At 33.7% G+C, this 17,719-nt stretch overlaps 1 protein-coding gene across 2 annotated transcripts in view; it reads left to right on the forward strand.

The window, feature by feature from the left end:
• Window positions 1-17,719, forward strand: part of ARHGAP6 (Rho GTPase activating protein 6) — a 675,366-nt gene that overhangs the window by 458,128 nt on the left and 199,519 nt on the right. The window lies entirely within an intron of this gene.

Consider the following 17,719-nt stretch of genomic DNA (forward strand, 5'->3'; position numbering starts at 1 on the left):
TTTAAAGAATCCAAAGTTATTACAACAAAGGAGGTTTGTTTATAAATCCTGGCCAATTTTTAGCTGAGGTTGCCTTTATCCCTTCCATGTTTCTGAGTCTCGCTGTTTGGAAAAATATGTGGCATCATTCTGATGTAAACACCTAAAATTAAATGCCAATGTCTGTGAAAACCATGTAAAAGCAAGTTACAGCATTGCAATTCAGTTTTTCTCTTTGGGGGAAAAACAGGCTTATTACTTCTAAAAACATTTTTAAGGAAAAAATGAAGAATGCCAAAATTTTGTTTTGTGTATCCAATTAAATGAATATTTATTAATTTCTTACTCTGATATGTTGTGCAGCGTATTCAGGATACAAAGGTGAAAAAAATGTTACAGAGCTTGCCCTTGAGAAATTTAGAGATTACAAGGAGAAAGGTATGGCAGACACAGAAAGTTTTAAATCAAAACTGATTTTGATGACAACAAAAGGGTTGTTCAAATAAAATTCTCTAGGATGACTTGGTTAGAAAGAGATCATTTTTGACTAGGTAAGTCAGAGAAAACTCCCTGGAAGCAGAAGTACTTGATCTAAGTCTTAAAAGAATTAGAAGATTCTGAAAATGGAGCAGGGGAGTGTAGTGAGAAGTGGGACTACTGTAGACATAGATGTCTTTTGCAAAAACATAAAAGCAGGAGACCATTACTCCAAATTGGGAAAGAGCTAGCAGTCTTATTTGACTGTGACAGATAGCTTGAAGTTGAATAATATGAAGTAAATTGAAAATCTAGGGAATAGCCAAAATGTAATGGTCTTTAAATACCAGACTAAAGCATTTCTACTTTACCTTACTTAGTAAAGGGAAGTCATTGAAGACTTTTGAAGAGTGTAATGACTTAATAATATCTGTGCATTAGGAAGTCTATTTTGGCAACTATGAAAAAAAGTGAGTCACAGAGGGGGAAGAGAGACAGAGACACAGAGAGAGAGATAGAGAGACAGAGACAGAGGCACAAATCAAAACAACTCTGAGATATCAACTCAATTAATTTAGAAGATTGGCTAAAATGACAGCAGGAGAGAGTAATGAATGTTGGAGGGGATGATGTGGCAAAATTGGGACATTAATGCACTGCTGGTGGAGTTGTGAATTGATCCAACCATTCTGGATGGCAATTTGGAACTATGCCCAAAGAGCGCTAAAAGACTGCCTGCCCTTTGATCCAGCCATACTACTGATGATCATAGGGAAAAAGACATGTACAAAAATATTTATAGCCGCCCTCTTTGTGGTAGCAAACAAACTGGAAAACGAGGCTATACTCTTCAATTGGGGAATGGCTGAACAAATTGTGGTATCTGTTGGTGATGGAATACTATTATGCTCAAAGGAATAATAAACTTGAGGAATTCCATGTGACCTGGAATGGCCTCCAGAAATTGATGCAGAGTTAAAGGAGCAGAACCAGGAGAACATTGTACACAGAGATTGATACACTGTGGTAAAATCAAACGTAATGGATTTCTGTACTAGAAGCAATGACCCAGGACAATTCTGAGGGATTTATGGTAAAGAACGCTACCCACATTCAAAGGAAGAACTACAGGAGTGGAAACACAGAAGAAAAACAACTGCTTGAACACATGGGTTGATGTGGACATGATTGGGGATGTAGACCGGAAACGACCACACCAAAGCAATTATCAATAATATAGAAATAGGTCTTGATCGATGACACATGAAGAAACCAGTGGAAATGAACATTGGCTACCGGGTGGGATGGGGTGGGAGAGTAAGAACATGAATCATGTAACCATGGAAAAATGTTTTCTAAAAAAAAATAAAGATGCATGTAGAGGGGAAAAAAAGAATAAAACCAGATGATCATACGCTGCTTTTAACTTTACTTTCATCTACTAAATCACTTATCATATTTTCCCTTGTGTTGTTATTTCTTTAGTTGTATAATCTTTTGAACTGAGAATCCTAAACTCCAAAAACCCCAGGATTCCACTAATTATGTATATAAGCTGGGACAAATCACTGCCCACTTTGGGAAACATAATTTCTTCATCTGCCTATAGGGTTCCTTCCAGAAATTATTCTTATATAATAATTATATAATTATTCTTATAATATATGATTAAGTGCATCTTTGTGCCTTTTTTGTCTTTGTCTCTTCCTCATTACCTAGCATAGTTCCTTTTACACAATCATATCATCAAAGCTCTTTGAATTGGATCAATGTTTGAAATTCTCACTTAGCCCCTCTGGACCCCAGTTTCTCATATGTAAAGTGGTGTGGTTGGACTAGCTGATCTCTGAACTCTCTTCTAACACTGAACCTAGGCTTGTTCAAATTGGCATCTCAGGATTAAAACTACTTTGTGGTTAGGAATAGGAAGTTCCTGTTCTGCCCCTCTACAATTGCCTAAACTAAGTACTAATGAGTAGAATGTGCTGAGGGCTCAGTTGAATAAGTAATTTTTTATTATTTAAAAAAATTCCCATTCACATGAATTACATTGGAGTTACTTGTAACAAGGCTTTAAATTACTAATCAGAAGTCACCCAAAAGGTGTTTGACAGAGGGATGACTTGAACATGGGTTTTCTTGACTCTAAAGTTTGTTCTCTCTCTATACAACATGCCTCTTAAAATGGCTTTATGAGAGATACCCAGCTTATTTATTTTGCATATCTGGTCTCTTTTATCACTATCCCAGATAATTGAGGCTGAAAAATACATTATAGAATTAGAAAATATATAGCAAAATTTCTTATTCTGAAGTATTTGTTTTGTACATTGTGGATGATTAGTTATTATCATTGAGTTGATCTGAATTTGCCTACTGGTCTTTAGACACAATATAGCCTCATATTTATATATAATGGAATGTCTATGAACATTTAAATATAATAATCTGTCCTTGTTTTTTGATTCAAGATGTTCTGTTCCATAGTTTTCCTTCAGGAAGTGTGTTTGCACTGGATAACTACTCTTTTCCTGTCATATGGAGATTTGTGACTTTTGATCTCCTATTAAAGAAAGCTTTCATATAAAATTAAACTTAATTCTCCCTTCTCAACAGTGCCTTCCAGCTCAAAAATGCCTCATCTATCCTATAAATATACAAATGTCTTTATACATAAACAGCAACTTTAAAAGAGTTGTTATCCATGGTTATCCAAATGATGAGACTTTCTAGTGTGATCAAGACTGAGCCTGGAAGTTTCCTATAACCTTTATATTGGTGCTGAGTGCCGACACTGCTGCTATAGATTGTCATGATGATGATCAGTGAGTGGATCTATTTATTACAGACATAATTTTATGGAAATGAGGAGTAAATCCAGACATTTATAAATCCTGTTAATCTTTACAGTTAAAAATAAAAGTCTAGAAAGCAAGAGTCTTGATAATGAATTATGAATCATTCCCATGTTTAGAACCAGCGGGAACTAATTCTTCCAGTTTACCTATATCAGCTGCTTTGGTTACCCCCATCAATAGCCCCATTCTAAAGTGTTAAAGGGCAGAGTGTAACAACAATGACCATCCCTTGATCCCTCAACCCTGGCAGAGGGGTTATGGGAAAAGGAAATCAGAATGTGCTAAAGCCTAGTTACCACTTGTCCACTTTCTCTAAACACATGTACATAGAATTGAGCAAACATATTAAGGGGATAAACTGCCCTGATGGGATCAAAATATCATAATTACCCCAGCACAATTCCCACAGAGAGGCAGCAGAGTACAGTGGAAATAGTTCTAGATTTAGAAATCAAAGGACCTATGTTTAAATACTGGCTCTGCTCCGTGTTATCTGGGTTAACACAGGAAAGTCAGTTTATAGGTGTCAGTTTCCACATCTGTAAAATGAGAGAAATGGACTAGATGAGAACCTAGAAAAATTGGATTTAAGGTCCCTTTCTAGCTCTTAAATCTGTGATCAGATGATAACAGAAGACCACATATAAGATCACATTGTAAAGAAAGGCTAGGTAGGTATTGACTACTATATCCAATGTACTTTTCACTCATTCCTCAAATCTCACATGGCCTTCATACCTACCCTCTTACCAGTAGAATGTAAACTTATTTTTGGCCAGGGTTATTTCATTTTTGTCATTCTATTCCAGAACCTAGTAGAATGCCTAGCACAAATGCATTTAGAACATGCTTGTTAATTGATTAATTCCCTTTTCTTTACTTGTCTTACTGAAATCCAGTTTATGTATAAGTCAAAACATCAAACTGTTATATTATTGGTTCTTTTAAAAAGTAAGAAAAATAACAAATTGCCCACAACTACTAAGCTTGCCCAATAAAACATTAGTTGTTCTCTCTGGCTTAATTTTCTAAATACTGTGGCTAATTATACTCTTTGGTAGAAAGGCTGGGGAGAATCCAGATGGACCTTACTGTTCCCTATGTCCTGAGAAGAGCATGAGCATTCCAGCAAGCCAAAGCTATTTCAGCAAATTCGATACCCCTAAGTTTTTCCTTCTATCTCTGAAACCCTCTGTTCTATGGCAGATGATTATCAATAACAACCTGTCATGAGGATTGATTTCCTTTTATATGCTATTAATCAAGATTTCAAAGTGAATATAATGTCAACAACTACTCATTTGACACTTACTATGTGCAGGACACTAGTAAAATGCGTAATAGAATGGAACAATTTTCATGTTAAGATGATATCTCCTAAAGGTCAACCCCCTATCAAAAAATTGATAGGTTGTGTGAATGGGTGTTTATATTAGTGTTTTTTTACTCCAAATCAGAGAAAAGTTTTGCTCTATCCTTTTGTTTGTTTTTTTAAACTTAAGCCTGTTCTTTCATGTTCTGAAATGATGCTATCAGCCATAGGAAAACTTTGGAAAAAACAGCTATCCTCCTCTGTAAATGAGCCAATGGATAAAGAACGAAGCCTCTTCCTGCCTTCACTTTTAATTTTCTTAACATTGTCCACTTATGTATCCAAATATAGCCAACCCACAGGCTAAGGTACTTGTCATTACTTTTCCTTCTCTCAGGCCAAGTGGTCTCATGCTTCCTCTCTAAGGAAATACATAGGTATCATTTTTACTCTGGTGTTTACTAAGAAAGAACTGTTAACACTGTTTGCTTTTGTAAAGGGCAACTTATTTGTAATCTAAGTTTCAGAACACTCATTCTCAGCTTGTTGAAATAGCAAAGTAACAAGTTAATTTTGTGTTTTCCTTCATATAAAAATTCTAATGGGATGTCTCATAATTACAATAATGAAACAATGTAGAAAATTCTGGACTTAAAAACAGAAAAAATTGTTTGCCTAGCAATAAACTTCACCATAGGGTTCTATTGAATAATAATCTCCAACTATGTAAAGTACTTTTTATTTGTCAAAATTACTTCCTGTAGACTTTAAGAGATGCCTCCTAATGAGCTTAATTTCAGAATTTTTAGTTAATTTGCCAAACTTCAAAATTCATTCTAAAGTGACTCATTGACATTTCCAATACATAAAGAGGTCCACTAACCTCTGCTTAATTAGGCAGAACCCTATTAGATGTTTCCTCATTAAAAATGAGAGAAGCTTAGAATGCAGCAATCAAGTTATTACCTGATAAACAGAATCATTATGAATCATACAAGTTTAGAAGACTTGGTTAGTTATAATGCTCACATTGATATTTAAACTGTAAATCAAATCCCACACAATTGATGTCATGGGGTCTTGAAAGAATGAAACACATTTATCAACCTGCTATTTAGATAAGTTTGCTGAATGCAATTTATATTCAACATGAATTTTCAATGTATGAACAATTGTCAAATTTTCAGAGAACTCAGATAAGAGCTTTACTTTCTGTTTTTCCTTTTCAGTCATTGTTGAAACCAAAGTTCTTGGGGTCTTCTTCTGACAGCTGCTGTTTATAGCACCTCAGTATTTGAGAAAACAGAAACAGAGTGACAGAGCTTTCACTAGCAATTTTTGTGCCCAGGCAAATGGCACAAAACTCAGGCAAACCTTGATACTGGGAAGGCTTCCCAGAGGAGAAAGGGAAAGAAGTAGGCCATCTGGTAGCTTCCTATTTTAACTGATTTTTTTTAAAGATTGGGTCACTCTAGCCCAGGCTGGAAGTGTTTGAGCTACTCATGGACCTAATTCCTATGCTAATCAGTATGTAGTGTTTTATCCTTCTCCTGTTTTCCTGAGCTGAATATATCCCTCCTTAGTCAACGTTGTAGTCCTATCCCTGAGACTCACCATATTACTGCTGGTCTTAGCATGGATACTCAATTGTCATAGACTTGTGCTGTGACTCAGCCTTACCTGATTATTCTTTATAAGAGAATTATAAGGTAATGTTCATGAAGTAGGAAACTCTTTAGTTAGTATACTGTTTCAGATGAGTTGCTGATCTGCATTGGTGAAGGAATTTCTACCTGAGGAATTCTCTACTTGACACAATCAACAACTTTACCACCATCACTACCTCCCCAAAAATATACCAACAAGTCTTCGTAATTAAGGGCGAATATTTCTTCTACATTTCCGAAAGATTTTTATTGCTGGAACTGAATAAACTTTTTACTAAGTAAAATTTTACTGAGGAACTGAAATCTAGAGAAATTAAATAACTTGCCCAAGGTTATACAGATGGCAAAGGGCTGAGGCAGAATTATAACACATGTTCTCTGCCTCCAAAACTACCACTCTTTTCATTGTACCACCTTGCCCTACTCTGTTACAGTTCTACTAAGTAAGTATGTCAGAGAGGGTGTAGGTCTACCCTAGATAAAAATACCCTAGCTAATGGTTTTTTAAACTTTTATATAATTTAAGGAAAGTAAGCAGATGTGTTTTGCAAAGACTGCCACATTTGACTTTGTATTTTTCTCTACTTTATTTTGATAGGCTTCAGTGGATCTGAGCTATTACAGGTGTTTCTTCCAACTGTGCACACTGTAACCCATCCATGCCTTCTTCTCCTATGATATTCTTATCTTTGTATTTCAATTAATACTCACAAATGTGTCTATCTAGATCTTTTATCTAGGCTTTTATCTAGATCTTCTAAAAAGGCCAGGGTGCTATTGGAATATTATCTGCAATTTACCATTGATTCTTGCTCTGTGACTGACCCACTTCCTTTTAAAGTCACATTTATTTATATTCTCGGTTATTCTTTCTACGTAAACCTTGGTTCTTAACATACTGCAGCCTACATAGTGCCTGAAGTAGTATAGCTTGTTGACTTGACTAATTGACCTGACTTGACCATATCCCTCTTCGTAGAATTTTTGGAGTGATCTATTAGCTTAAAAAATAAAAAAAAGGATTCCTTGGAGAAGAAACGGCAAACCAATCTAGTATCCTTGCCAAGAAAATCCCATGGATAGCTATGGTTCAAGGAGTCATGAAGAGTTGGACATGGCTAAACAACTGAATAACAACAATACACTTAATGAATTTTTTTGTAATTTTTCTGATTTTTGTCTTTTCTTTAGTATTATAGTTGTTTACAAATATACTCTTTGTCCTCTTCTCCCACTGGAAACTCCCTTATTGCAAAGAAAACTGATAAGGGAAAAATGAGGAACGAAGAAAATACATTTGACAGCATATGCAACATTTCACAGCCATAATCAACTGCCTCTGTGCTGAGAGGAATGATGGTGTTTTTTCCATTATCTATTTTCTGGAACCAACATTGTTTACAGCAATTTGTGTGAATTAGCTGCCTTTATTTACTTTCAGTTCCTTTACTATAGTATTTCTATATATTATTTGCTAAGTCCTGCTGCCTTCTCCATATTATTTCACAGAGATCTTCCCATGTTGCTCTACATTCATCATATTTATTGTTTTCTTATAATACAAATTTATTGTTGTTCAGTTGTTTAGTCATATCCAACTCTTTGTGATCTCCTGGTCACAGGACAAAACTTTTTGTCCTCTATTGTCTCCCAAAGTCTATCCAAGTCATGTTCATTGCTTGCTATACAGGAGGTTTTCTTGGAAAGATACTGGAGTAATTTGCCATTTCTTCCTCTAATGTATCTTCTCTTGTATTCTCTAACCTGTCTGTCTACACAGAATAACTCATGGTTTTTTTTAAGCTACATAATCCCTTCCACCTTAATAAGGCAGTGATCCATGGCAGGATAATACAAATGTATTCCATTAAATTTATGTGCTGGAGTTTTTTCTGTTATCCCCTTATCCATGGGCATCCACTTTGTTTCCATTTTTATTTTTTGCAACCATAAAAGGTATCTATATATAAGAACTCTCTGCCTATCTTCATTGTGGTATATGACCAGTAATAGAATGGTTTGGTGACATTTCTTTCGTAATTCCAAATTCTTTTCCAGAATAGTTGGACCAATTCATAACTCCATTTGCAGTGTTTTACTATTCCTATCATCTCATTACCACTCAAACATTGAATATTTTAATTTTTTAATTCTTGATGATTTGACAGATATGAGGAGAAATTTCAGAATTATCTTAATTTGTATTTCTTTTATCATCGGTGATATCAAACATTTTATATGTCAATTGATCTTTAGCATGTTTTCTAAAACTATTTTTCCACTTCCTTTTATCATGTACATTAGAGAATTAATTATAGTCATATATTTAAGTCAATTCCCGCTGGATTTTAGATTTTATTTATTTACTATAAGTATTTTCTATAATATTGATGACATATTTTCCTTATTGCCACTTTCTTTTTACCTTAGATCCAATGAATTCATGCAAGTCAGTTTTATGTAACAGAATTTAAATTTAATGATACTTTCTATCCCTTTATTACTTAAGAATTATTTCCTAATTATAAATTTGAATACTTATTTTTATTTTCCTATGAATTTTAAGTAACATACTTTATATTTAAGCCATATAAAAACTTAATTATTACATGGTGCTTAGGTATAGCCATTCCATGATTTGAAACTATAGAGAATACCAGAAAATATTGATATTAAAAATATAAGCCTTATTTTAGGGGATACGGTTGAAGGTCCTTAAAAATACCAATATTTTGCAAAGTAATTTAATAAAAGCTCTATAAATGTTACATGTTGAACTATATTATTGTTTGTCCCCCAAATTTTTATTTGTGTGCATTTTACTTTCTTTCATTTCTATCTAAAAAGTGTTTAAAATAGAGTAGGAAAGATGCAAATTAAGTCAACTAGTCTTTATATGGAAAATTCCCCCTTTATTATGGTAGAGAATAAAATGCTTTTCAGAGGAATGAAACACCATTTAAAGAAACTGGTGTCGATACTTGACTTTAGTGATAAATGTTCAAGAGAATCCTCTCAAAATGTAGAAAGAAAATGTGGGCACAACTAAACATTAGGACTTTTTGAAACAAAGTAGGTATAGTTTTCTTATTGTGTTTCTAATTTGTTGGATGATAAAGTTAAAGATATTGAGTTATTTGTCCTTCTTATACAATGAGCTTTTGGGAATTATGCCATTTGGAGCTCTCCATCAACTGGTCTTACTACTAGGGATGAAGGTTAAACAATTCCTAGATATAGATATTGCTGAGGTGGGAGAAAGCTTATCGTTGCAACTCATTTAATCTAAATAGTTATGCAAAGCACAATAGAACAAAAGATATCAAAAGATTTAAGAGTTTATCATATAATCACATGACCATACCAAAAGAAGGTGAAGGCAAACAAAAAAAAAATAAATCTTAAAATAGGTAAAGTAGGTAAATATAGGAAATGCTAAAGTAATAGAGTTCTCTTGGTTCAGATGATAAGAAATTATTTCTGCAGTTTGCTTCATGAGAATATTGTGACAGTTGTTAAGATCACAATATTTTATATAATTCTGGAGTAAAAAACAGCATTGACCTCTAAGACATCAACTTTTCCTTTTGACTATTCTTACCAGACTTTAGATTCATGAAGTTGGAGCTTGACTAGTAACAACATCTTTCCTCCCCTTATCTTCTTTCTCGTGTCTATCCTATAGCATCCTTTTTTGTTCATTGAACTTCCCCCAAAAAGTTATTTTCAGTAAAGGAGAGGATGCATTATGCACTGAGGCAAAACCAGGTTTTGGGATCAGATGATACAGAATAAGTATTTAAGTTCAATGAAGCAAACATTAATTAAGAAAATGCTTCAAATGTGTTTGCTTTTTGTACAAATAATTAAGAGTGGTAATGCTCTAAAATGACCACTTGTGTGTTTAATATTGTCAGTAGCTAGATCATAGTGAAGCTCTTACCTAGATCAGGTATACATGCCAGCATTTTCCTGTAATATAGCTACCCACAATTGGGCAAGTGATTTAATCTTCCCCCAGCTTCAGTTTCTACATGTTTAAAAGAATCCACATTTCAAGGTCATTGTGAAGGGGAAAGGTAGATAATATATGCAAATCTCAAATTATTATATAAATGAAAAAATCATTAGCATTTTATCTTGTATCACAAATTTAATCAACCACTTAATTAAAAATTTTAATTGTAAATGTGACATCTAGACTATCTACATTAAGAAACTGATATTTGAAGTTACTTTATTGTATAGCTCTTATTTTTATTCTAATGATAAAAATGAGAAGTAACTCTCAGAATGAGTTTCAGGATATCTGTAAGTGTACAATACCAAAGCTTCAGAAAATATCACAAATGTTATTAGCAAAAAATGATGATCAACATTAATAACTTTCAACTCACACCTATTTTCCCATTATTACCATTATTATAGTAATTACCATTATTCCCCTTTCTTTATTATTAATCTATTCATGTATCAAGATCATTTAATGAAGTGAGATCAAGCAACCTTTCCCAAATGATGCTCAATAGTAGACAAGACATCTTTTACAGTCTCACAATTGGGTAAATGGAACAAAGACTATAAAAGTATACTACTGCTAATTGTTGGCCATAAAATAAATCTTTTGATATAGTAGAGAAAAATTAACTCTTCAAAATGTCTCCAATGTGATTTCTTCAGTATAACTCTTAAAATTATGATTATTTTAAAAATGTAATAGTATATACATCTTTGATGATCTGATTATTAAATCAAATGAGTTGTAAAGCAAGCAGTTGCATGCTTGCCAAAATGTGTTTGGCAATTTGAGGGAGTATGTCTGGCTTGGAGTACAAAGAGAAGAGGTATTTCTTTTAGAGGGGAAGGTTGTCCAAATACTTTTCTTGAGAATGACATTGAACTGATCGAATCAAGTCTTAAATGGCTACACAACTTCCTGAATGAAACCCATTCCACACAAAAGAATTTGACCTAATTATCCACACAGGAAAAAAATATGAGTATACAGAATCTCTGTCATCCAGAGTATAAGGCTCAATGGACAGTTAGAGTACACTAATGCAAAGATTTATAAAATTGATGGCCAAAGTTGTCAGCCAGAATGCTACAATTCTTGTAGAAGTAGCAAACCTAATGAAATTCCTTTAGACATTCCAGGAATTAAAGGAAACTTCGAATTAGCCAGACGTATCTCTTTTGTGGATTGTCCTGGCCATAATATTTTGATGGCTGCCATTTTGAATTATGCAGCAGCCATTGATGCAGCAGCCATTGATGCAGCCTTGATGTTAATAACTGGTAATGAATCTTATCCTCAGCCTCAGACTTCTGAGCACCTAGCTGCCATAGAAATCATGAAATTGAAATGCATTCAGCTTTTATGGAACATGATTGATTTGATGAAAGAAAGCCAGATTAAGGAGCAATTTTAATGGGTCCTTGTATTTGTATAAGGCACAGTTGCAGAAGGCATTTTGCCTTTTCCTATTCCAATTTCTGTTCAGCTGAAGAATAATATTGAAGTTGTTTGTGAATACATAGTAAAAAAAAAGCTCAAGTACCTGTAAGAGTCTTTATTTCAGAACTTATTGTTATTTAGTCTTTTATTGTCTGCAAGTCTGGTTGTGAAGTTGATGATTTTAATGGTGATGTGACTAGAGGCAGTATTCTGGAAGGAGTATTAAAGGTAGGTCAGAAGTTGGAGGTCAGGCCTGTCCTTGTCTAAAGATAGTGAAGGAAAATTCATGAATAAGCCTCCAAAATCGTATATTGTTCTTGGTTTCCTTATTGGGGGTAGAACAAAAATTGATCCAACTTTGTGCTGAGCTAATAGAATGGTAGGACAAGTTCTTTGTGCAGTTGGAACACTATTTTAAATTTTCATAGAATGCTGTTCATAGAATTCATAGAATTCTTGCTTGGGCAACTTTTAGGTATGTGCACTAAAGAAAACAAAAAAGCAGGAAAGGTGCAAAAATTGTCAAGAATGAAGTGCTTATGGTGAATGTGGGTTCTTGTCCACTGAATGGTCAGGGTAGTAAAGGTTGATTTAGGCAACAAAATTCTTACTAATCCTGTGTGCACAGAAATAAGGAGAAAAATTCCCCATAGTGAAAGACTTGAGAAACATTGTAGTTTAATTGGTGAGGGTCAGATAAGAAGTGGAGTGACAATCACACCACTGATGATGATGACCAAAAAACTACTACTGAATACTTTAACCTTTACAGAGGAGACAGATCTAGGGGGTATATTTTCAGAGCAATAATGGAAAATTAATTTCATAGCTCAATTACATATGGTGAACCCTGGAGAGTTTTCTCATGTCTTGTGATGAAAATTTAACTTCTGCTATTAAAATACTAGTCATGTAAAATTTGACATAATCCTAGATTTATTTCACATTTTAGCAGAAATTAATCATTTTCATAGTACATGTTTAATTTATACCTCACTGTGGGTTCAAAATTAAGATATGTTGACAACATTCAAGTCATCTTCACCACAGAACATTTAACAAACCTGTTTGCAATAAAGTTTTTATTTTTTTATTGTGCCTTTGAATAGCCCCAGGCTTCAAAAAATTATTTCAGCAATAAAATGCATAAAGAAATAAAACATTTTAAAGACAATTTTTTAAAATTACTAAGTTTGATTTTCTTTGTGAAGCAGGTGAATAGAATTTTACAAATGTTTAGAGTATTCATATCAATTACTGCATATAACTATGCAAATCTTAAAAATTATTTAAGACCAGGGCTAATAGGGCAATTTAGGCTATTGTCTGGGAACCTCAGATTTTTAGAGAGTTAAACATTTTTTATATATCTAGATAATCCTCATCTTGAAAACAAATTCTTCAGATATTTTTCATTTTTAAAATCTAAATACTAATTAATTTTTTGAAATAAACTCCAAGGCAATGATGGGTGATTTAATATCAACTGTAGAATGTATCAACAGCATCCCTGATGGTCATGACGTCATGTATATGTTTAATGTGCCTTCAGCACACTACCTCAGAAGCTAGATAGGCAAAGACAAAAGACTGGATTTTTAAGTACTTGACATCATAATTTTCCACTGCAGCTTTCTCTGAACTAAACCAGATGATGGAAGAAAAACATTAACTCGTGGTTTCTAAATAGGAATGGACTTGTGTTTATTCCTTTTCAGTAGGCTTTTTGGAAAGAGGAAAGGGTAGTGGGCTCCCCATTTGCTGGTTCACACCCTCCAACTGCCTACAATTGATTCTGGCTGTGCCACCCACCTGGAACTTTGTGGTTTCCATGGCAATGTTGTCTGATTTTCTTACTAGAGTATTATTCCAGTTTTCTATGCAGTGATCTTAGTACATATTTACAAAGATTCCTCCCTTCCTCTCCATGAAGGCTTACCACAAGAGGTAACTAGTTCAATACATGTTTACAATGTAGCTGAGGAATAATTATTGTTTAGAGATTTCTTTTTTGTTTTTGTTTTTAAATTTAGCTTGCTTTGAAGGTAAGATGTTGGAGGAAGGAGAAACATTCAAAATTACCTTCAGGAAAGAATCTAGATACAATATTCTGATATAGATGGGTTCACATTTCAAGTCAGAAGCATTTATAGGTACTTTAATCAGAACTCCAGAAATATATTCCATATTGGATTAGAAGAGGCCCTGAATAGTAATTATAGAATACAATGTTTTCTTTTAATATTGAACTCTATTCTTTTTATTGTTTTTTTTTGTTTTTTTTTTAAACCCTTAACTTCTGTGTATTAGTTCCTTGATGGAAGATTGGTAAGGGCAGGCAATGGGGGTCAAGTGACTTGCCCAGGGTCACACAGCTGGGAAGTGTCTGAGGCCAGATTTGAATCTATTCTTTTTATAATCTTGATTGCTATATAAGACAGTCTACAGGTATGTGCTACTTTAACCAAATCTTTATGCTCCCCCCCCCCCACACACACACAGATAGGGACTGGGTTTGGAATATATTTGCTCCAATAAAAGAAAACTCCTTTTGACAATGCAGGTGCACATTTGAGCATTGAGAGGCTAAATTACATGCCCAGGGTTTCATAATTAATAGGTATCAGAAGGAGATTCTGAACCCATGTCTTCCTGGCTACAGAATAGATAAATACATAGAGGCATAAATTATACACATAGATATTTTAAATTAATATTAGGAAGCAATTCACATAATGTTCTCCAAAAGTATTGTTTAAACTAATAAACTCCAAAATTCCATTTAAAGTACGATTCAGTTAGTACAGGTCCTTTATGGGTATGGCTACTGTGCAAAGTGAGGGACTCTTGCATCATTTCCTTCTAGTGTAATATTTAATTCTTTCATTTCTTTGGGAGCTAGACAGCTTATAGGCAATGCTCCATCTTTCGTTTTTTGACATTTTTCCATAATGAAATTACAGAAGAGGTGAAAACTGCATATGGGCACCAAACACTCACCAAAAGTTTCTCAATAATTTATTGACACCATTTAGAAGAATAGTTAGTTTTCATTATTCAAAAACATAATACCTACTTCTAAATGACTTCAGAAACTGGTATTTAAGGGCCATGAATATCATGGATGGGGGAAGTTCAAGCCTAAGGAAAGGTCAAGAAAAATGAAAAATTCATTAATAAATTTGTTCCTGGCCACTCTGTCTTAATGTTTGAGCAATCCTGGAAGCAGAAATGGAGTACTTTGAAGTGTAAATGGAATGCTCAGATACAAGTGTGGTCAATATATTCAGTGATTGATACATGCTTCTTATAACAAAATGATACCAATCACCTGTATCCCAAAAGAACAGAATTATTAGCAAGTGCCTTTTTTTTCATCCCTACCCACTATTAACACTTTCAATTTGTGAGATATGACTAGTTTATAGGAGTCATGTCTCAGAACAATTTGAGCATTTTGTCATTTGGATTTAGGTCATTTGACTTACTACTCTGATTTTACTTATATATTCCTGAGATTTATATGAGATTTATTTTAATGTATTTTTATTTTTGTTAGTGAATAATCTTATAAAACCAAAACTCTAAAACATATACTCAAATAAACAAGTGATAAATCTGCATTCTTATTCCAAAAGTTCTTTCTCTGGAGGTGGATAGCTTTTTTCCCCTTAAGTCCTTTAGAATTGTTGTGGATTTTTGTATTGCTGTTAGTAGCAAAGTCTATCACATTTGATCATTCCACAATATTACAGTGACTGTGTACAGTGTTCTGCTGGTTCTGCTTATTATTTCACTCTGCATCAGGTCACATAGATCTTTGCAACTCTTTATGAAATCATCCTATTCATCATTCCTTAATAGTATAATAGTATTCCATCACCATGATATACCACAATTTGTTCAGCCATTCCCCAACTGAGAGACATGCCTTTAGTTTCCAATTCTTTGCCACCACAATAAAAGCAGCTGTAAATAATTTTTTGTACAAACAGATCGTTTCTTTTTTTTTTAAATCTCTGTGGGATAGAGATGTAGCAGTGATATTATGGTATCAAAAGGTAAGCATTCTTTAATAGCCTTTTGGGCATAATTCCAAATTTCCCTCCAGAATGGTGGGATCAGTTCACAACTCTACCAGCATTATTATGGACATCAGGATTAGTGTCCAAATTTTGCCACATTCCCTCCAACATTTATATGATTTATTTTAAAGGAAAAAAAGGCCAAAGAGAATTAAAAGTAATTCAAAGATAGCTATCACTTCTAAAATGTGGGATTATTCAATGGCTATTGTTTGTTAAATCTAAGTAATTTTAAAATGTATTCAATTATGTATGCATATATACATACATATATATGAATTCCAAACATTAATGCTTTTGATGTACATGGCAATATGCTAGTCAGTGAAGAAACAAAGACAAAGAAGATAAAGTCCTCGTGCTAGTCGGGGGAATGAGGAGAAGATGAAATATAGAGCCAAATGAGTAATTACAAAAAGTTATACTGTTTTTCTTTTAAAAAAAAAACAACATCAAGAGGAAGACATAGCTAATAGAGGGCATAAATGGAGGAGTGAGTCTAAAAAGCATTATGTAGAAGATGACACCTGAGATGTGTTTTGAAGGAAACTAGCAATTCTCTTCCACAAGGCAGAAGTGAAGAGGGAGTAAACCCACATATGAGGAAACACCTCTGGAAGACCTCAGAGGTAGGAAATTAAACGGCATGTTCAAGGAATGGCTATTGGGCCAGTTTGACATTAACAGAAAGTGGATTACATATTATGAAATACAAATAAGGTGATCAGGAGAAAAGAAAAAGACACATATGTTCTAAAATATTTATAGCAGCTCTCTTTGAGATGGTAAAGAACTGGAATTTGAAGGGACAACCATCAATTGAGGAATAGTTAAACAAGTGATGTTTAATATAATTGTGATGAAATACTACTGCACTGTAAGAAATGGCAAATGGTTAATTTTTTATATTTATAAAGATTTATTAATGTTTAACTAGAGAACTCGAGAAAACAGGTAGTACTTACCTAAGCCATTCACATTGAAGAGAAGAGGTGGGGCAGAGTGAACCAAAACTATATACAAATAACATAGCGATGCACATATACAAAAGGCAAAAGGAGTTGTGGATAATATAGAAAGGAATTTTGGGTCAAATGGTTCATTTTAAAAAAACCATGGAAAGACCTACATGAAATTATTAAGAGTAAAATGAGCAGAACCAAGTGAACATTATAAGGCAACAGAAATATTTGAAGAATGATTTGTGTATGTCTACTGTAAGACCTCCAGAGAAAGAACTGATAAATAGAAACAAGCAAGACATAGTTATATATGTCAAGTGATTCATTCTCTAATGGGATGTGAGAGAGAGGGATTTACCTGAGTATTTTAATGTAACGATGAATAAAATTTTAAAATGCAATTAGAAAAGTAGATAGGGTAAACAGCTTCTTCTATGAACAATAGGGATCTTTGGAAGCTTTTTGTGTAGGAGATTCACCAGGTCTGTGATATTCTTAAGAATATCAATTTGTCAGTTATGTGGAAGATGGATTAGACAGAGGAAAGAATGGACCATTTAGGAGACTATTGGCAATAGTACAGGCAAGAAATGATGAAGATCTGAACTAGGATTGAGACATTTGAATAGAAAAAAGACCAATATTAGTGTTGTTGAAGTAATAATTATAAGAACAACAATAATTATCACTAGCATTTATGTAACACTTTAAAGTTTGCAGAGATGTTTACATATATTATCTCATTTGGGTTGTAGAATTGAAATGACTTCATAATCTAGATATAAGGGTAGAGGTAAAGGGAAGGGTCAAGGGTGATTCCAAGGTTGTAAATCTGGGTGACTGGGAGGATAGTGATACCATCAGTAGAAATGGGAATATTAGGAGATTAGGTAGTTTGGGGGGAAACAAAATAAATTCTAT

This window comes from Gracilinanus agilis, chromosome 3, assembly GCF_016433145.1.
Source record: "Gracilinanus agilis isolate LMUSP501 chromosome 3, AgileGrace, whole genome shotgun sequence".
In the NCBI taxonomy this organism is placed as follows: Eukaryota; Metazoa; Chordata; class Mammalia; order Didelphimorphia; family Didelphidae; genus Gracilinanus; species Gracilinanus agilis.